Source organism: Pistacia vera, unplaced genomic scaffold (genome assembly GCF_008641045.1).
Source record: "Pistacia vera cultivar Batoury unplaced genomic scaffold, PisVer_v2 Contig430, whole genome shotgun sequence".
In the NCBI taxonomy this organism is placed as follows: domain Eukaryota; kingdom Viridiplantae; phylum Streptophyta; class Magnoliopsida; order Sapindales; family Anacardiaceae; genus Pistacia; species Pistacia vera.
Genome location: NW_022196258.1, coordinates 338,594 through 344,593, shown reverse-complemented (window position 1 = coordinate 344,593; position 6,000 = coordinate 338,594). Strand labels below are relative to the sequence as shown.

The window sequence follows — 6,000 nt, the reverse complement described above, 5'->3', positions numbered from 1 at the left end:
CTAAGATATAACACATATCTTCGATCTAGGGAAGCAAAAAAGAAAAGCATGATTGGCTGTACATATCAATGTCATTACTTGGCCTTTGAGTCCTTGCATAACATTTGTATTTCCACAAAAACTCAAACAGTGTTTGGTTTAAAATTGCCCAAATGCTTGAAGCATAACTACCTAACCACGTTATCAATGTCTATATTGAAAAAATAATCATTAGCACACAATGAATTATATAAAACTTTCACCTAGAAGTTTGTCATAGTTTTATAAAATTCTAGTTAAATTGTCAAACGCCTACTCATAAGCAAGCTATCCTCTCTCTGACTTTTCATACAACATTTATTATTTGTTTACATATAACTACGTTCATATCATTGTCCACGATAATCAATGTTGCATTCGGATTTATAGATTAAAAATAGAACAACTGCACCTCATGTTTAAAGATGCTGACACTAAGAAGCTTGTGATGCAATGGGAGGATCTAGCCACGATGACTTACCCCTAGAATAACATATAGATTATTTACGAATAGATTTCTTTCAACAAGATCTTACAAGATTTTCTCCTTGAAATAAAAAATATTATTAAATGCTCGTTAGCATCTTTTTTTTCTCTCATAGCTGCAGCTGGGTAATTGACTGGCACAAGGGTGAGAGGAGACTTTTTAGAGATACTAAGACTCACGCCAGCTGACTTTTTCATGTCGAAATCGTTCTCCTTCATTCCTGTGGGCAATTTCCAGTCAAAACAATACAAGATTGCAAGCGCAAGCTCCACTTTACAAATTCCATATTATATCCGGGACAATTCTTCGAGCAGCTTCAAATGTTAAAAGCTGGAAATGTTGCCCTTTAAAATCAATGGAGTTATCCATAACCTTTCAGGAATGACCCCAGGTTTCTTCCACTGATTCGAATCTCTTCCCATTGCCCAAGCATGAACTTGGATCGTCTTTTGGGATAAATGTCCTAACCATTTACTTTAAAGTGGGATTTTTTCTCTTGGAAGTAGCAGTGGGGGAGGAGGGTGCATCTCAGAGTTTCTTTGATTGTCATCTTCATATATAAAGTTTATCAACATCTTCTTCTGTAACTCTTCCTATGTTTCCAATACATTTTCTGACTTCATCTTGCTTTATGCATCAATCTTGGATTCCTAGTGAGCTCTGCCATAGCCCAGATGACAGTGATTGCACTGTGTTACTCCCAAAGATATATTCTGAAATTAAAATCATGAGATATATAAATGGTAGAGGGGCATTTTTTTCATGAAGATCATCAAATATATCCCACATTATTTTGGAGCTTGGACCCTTCAGAGATGATGAACCTTTGGTTTGGTTATGGAAATATATGGGACAAACTCATCGTCTCATATATCCAAGTGATGAAATCAATGAAGATCACATAAAAGTTAGTTTTGAAAATTAATAATAGGTGATTGTGTTATGTAAGTTTTGTTCTCTCTCTCTTCTTTTTTTTTTTTTTTTTTTTTTTCATCTTGGCTATAGATTTTGCTAGAACATACTAGTTAAATGTTAAATGAAAACAAAATTGTCTGATTTCTTTTCTTTAATATTATGTAAAAGTGTACAGAGTGTTGTTATTTGAGCAAACAAATATTTTTTAAGCAACTTTTTAAATAAAAATTTATAATAAAAAAATAATACTAAACATCCAAATCTGTATATAAAGTTTCTTGTTCAGAGAGATTTGGTAAACATAAATACAAGAGTGAAAATCAAAAGTCAAATTCATAAATAGGATGAATAATATTAGTTAATGAGAAATGCCACATCACTTGTAAATATAGTTAATTTTATATACAATTTGTTGATGCTCGTTTCAGCACCACCAATTGTCACGTGGATTTTGCTCTTTGATGAATTAATGCACGTGATAATGGATATGTCTAATGAAATAAATGCAGGGAAAAACTTTTAAAGTGGTTCGGATGCTAAGGTAGCAAGTCCTACGTCCACTGAGTTGTATTGATTTTTGTGTGGGTCAGGTCGCGAAGCGGACTGACGTACAAAAATATGAAAAGTAAATGTTTTCTTTTACAAGAGAGAGAGAGTTATTTTTGTAAAGAATGGCCGAATCCCCTTAATGGAGGGTCTTCTTCATTTTATAACAAATTGAGGCGTGTAATCATCATTAAATCCATGGTTGGTGTGATTGTCAGGATGTAATCCGGCTTTCGTCCCATTTTCCTTTTTCCAAGCTGATTTCGCACGACTTGCTGCAGAGGAATGGACGCGTGTTAGCTCCACTTACTTTGCAGGTCTGACGTGTGCATGTTGCCCTGACGGGAGCAGGTCACCCGTAACGTGACTCTTCCACGTCAGCCCTTGCTTTCCCGGTATACAGAAGCCCCCTAGTTTTTAAGGTTCGAGGAACGAGCCTTGGAAACTAAGTCACACTGGAGACTTTGGTCGCTCCGACCTGGATGGTGAGCTCGCCTCAAGACTCGCAGCGAACACCATCTCGCGCGATCCTTGCCTAAGCGACCTGACAATCTTTATCTCACGACTGTGACTTGACTGACGCTCCTTTCTGCACCTAGTGTTCAATGAATCTGTCCCTGCGCTGTCAGCGCTCTGCATGCGTTACAGCGCTTGTCAGACACATTTAATGCGCGAATGATACCCGACGCCGTTTGACAGTATTGACCGTTTAACGCTTTGAAACCATCAGCCCATATCACTGCATTAATGCGACGTGAGTTTAAATGGCGCCCCTTTTTACGGCATTTAATGCGACGGGGACGCATTTAAGCGGAGGGAGAGGGAACTGCCGTTTCGACTCGAGGTGGTAACCGTCGTTTCGCTATCCATATAAAAACTTTGTATTTTTCAGACGAGGTCACCGAAATTTCTTTCGCTTTGAGTGACAAACTTTGGCAAACCAAGAGTCATTTTCTCCCGTCGACGCTTTTCAGGCAACCGGAACGAGTCTCGGCCCTAGCTCCATATACCACCAGAGTAAGGTTTCTCTCTTCTTTCTCTCTCTCTTTTTTTTTTTTTTTTTTTTTTTTTTTTTTTTTTTGGATGGTCTGGTTGAACCACGGGTTGGGTCTTCCGGTGTTTCACCGGAGTCGCGACGCCGTTTTGGATTCGAGCCGTGGATGCGGCTTGAATCACCACTAGGTTTTAACTATTGTCCCTTGCTGCCGTACGGGACAACACGAAGGCCCAAATGACCGTGTCTATCGATGTTGCAGACTGAATGGAACCGTCACATCCAGGACCGAGGGGGAGCCAGCTCGTCCTCGCGGGAGCTCCCGAGGACGCACTCTCGACGTCTATTCGGTCCTTACCTCAGCGAATTGCTAGAATAAGCGCCAGTTCGATATCCGTAAGGAGGTGTTCCTCGACCACCAGGCCGTCACGCGCCCACCCCCGACGGCCTTGCCGCGATCTCGAGGAGATCTTCAAGGGTGGGAGGATTCCCTTCCATCCTTTCAGTCGTCCTGGTCATTTCGGGATCGCACCAATGCACGCTACCCAAACGCGTATGTCATCGCCATCGCGATGTACATTGCGTGCTCGGAACGCTTGGGGGAGCCGTCGGCGGTGGAGCTCGTGTCGCCTACTACCTGAAGAAGATAGGACAAGGATTCTTACTATTTGTTCGACACCCTACCATTAGCGGCGGAGATACATAGCTATCCCACAATGCGGGGCCTACGAGACAAAGTTTTTCTTTTTCGTTTATGACGGTCACCCACTTTCAGGATCCAAGTATGTTTTCTTTTGCTGGATTGTTATCTGCTCGCACGATCGTTAGCACGACCTGTTTTCTTATGCAGTTAATAGAACGACCAGCCAAGATTACTCGCCGACCCGAACAGGCTCGTATCTTTCGGGGTACTAGACGAGGAACACGGACGCGAGGAAGCTTGTGACGACCGCAACCTCGAAGATTAGTTTTTCACCGACAAGGCATCGTTAAACCCTTGCGGTAAGTTATGCTGGTAGCTTTCTGGTCTTGATATAAATCCCCTTACTGACAAGTTTAAATGCAGAGACCATGCCCCAAAGGAGTCCGGGCAGTCCCGCCGAGCGCCATTTGTTTCCCTCGATCAAGGGGGAGGGAGGGAGAGAAGGGAGCTGAAGCTGCTCTTTGCCATTCCCGCACAACCGCTGCGAACTTCTGCGCCTTCGCAGTCTCGTCCTGCACAAGAAGCGACCAGAACAGAACAGGTCGCTCCAGCACCTCCTGCTCGCCCCAGGCGGAAGGCTCCGGCCCAAAGGTCCAAGAAGAGGAAACAGGTCCAGGTCGAAGAATCTGAGACCGAATCCGAGGAGGAACCCCTCAGGACGCGCCAAGAATCCAGGAGGTCGGGAAAGGAACCCGCAAGCGGGGCGATGACTGGCGACAAGACGAAGGACGCGCCTATTCTGGACTCGTTCGGGAGTCTGCCCGAGTATCTGCAGCCAATTGTCTATGGCTTGCTCGAGAGCGAGCTATCGGAGTCGTACAGCGAATTTGCGGACACGGGTGACGACCTGATGGCCACCTCGTTTAAGCATCTGAGCAAGGTAAACCAGCTGTACCTTGAATTCCCATTTTGATTTTATTTCTAACTCGTATACTGCTCGCAGGGGTTGCTTGCGATGAGGATGTCCATGGAGAAGACGCGGCTGGGGGCCGCAAAGGGAACGAGCGACCTGGAGGCGGAGGTCGCGAAACTGAAGCAGAACTTGGAGTCCGTTGANTATCTCTATCTTCTTTCCTCTAAAAACCCAAAAAACCCAAAATCGCAACAAATTTACTCAAAAACCTCCAAAATCCAAAAATGCACTCTATGAACAAGAAGCAAACTACTTTAACCTTTTCCTCAAAATCTCCCAAGCAACAGGAAGAAATGCCAAAAAAGGCTCACAAAACTACCTAATCTAGTCAAACAACTTCACACCTATCCTTCTCCAAACTTTACCAGGAAATCAGATAAATCTCGCCCAAATCACCAAAACAACCACAGAAAACAAAAACAAAGCAAATTTTGTAAAGAAACAAAGTTTTTTACTATGATTGATGGAAAGAATAGTCAAACAAATACAGCTGCAGAAAAAAGAACTTCGAAAGAGAGAAGAGAGGAAACTGAGATTGCCAGTGAAAGTGAAAAGTTGCCTAAAATGACTTCTCCCTTTTTACTCATTAAGCCTGTCAGACATCACATGTGGACACATCTGATTGGTCCTTAAGAACCACAGTTTTTCCTTTTCTCGCCTTAGAATATAGAAGTGATCCCAACCCTACACGTGTTGAAAGATAAGATCACTTCGAAAGTTTCAACTTTCAAATTCCCGCTCAAAGCTTTCACTTCCTTGCTCAAAACGATCTTATACATCTGTCCCTACACATGTCTTCTTGCTTATCAATGTGAGTACCCTAATGATCATCGCAACTTTGGCAGGCATCCTTAGAGCGCTCAATGGATCCAAAGTGTCATCACACGATTCGCACTCGATTAAGTAAACCAAGTAAGAATGCAGACAATGTATGTCCTACACCATCCAGAGACATAGAACGCCTTCATAGCATGTGTCGCACATCCTCTCACTCGGTTCAATGCACCGAGTGAGGAAACCTTCATAGGATGTGACACACATCCTCTCACTTGGTTCGATGCACCGAGTGAGGACACCTCCATAGGATATACCTCACATCCTTTTGCTCGGTTCTATGCACTGAGTGAGGACACTTCCATAGGATATACCTCACGTCCTCTCACTCAGTTCGATGCACCGAGTAAAGACACCTTCATAGGATGTGCCCCATATCCTTTCACTCAGTCCGTTTGGCCGAGAGATAACACCTGCTCCCACTTTAAATGTTCACTCAGCTAAGGACGCCTCCATTCAGCCCGAACCATGACCACTCAGATTTGACTACTCTCCAAGTTAATTACTTTAACTTAAAGAGTGGGGGGCTAACTGTATGGGCCAAAATATCATCTTAGGCCCTACTAGGCTTAGAGCATGAGACACATTTT

General features: G+C 43.2%; 1 pseudogene; it reads right to left on the bottom strand.

Annotated features, from left to right (window-relative positions):
• Positions 1 to 522: 522 nt before the first annotated feature.
• Positions 523 to 6,000, bottom strand: part of LOC116143443 — a 33,977-nt pseudogene continuing 28,499 nt past the window's right edge.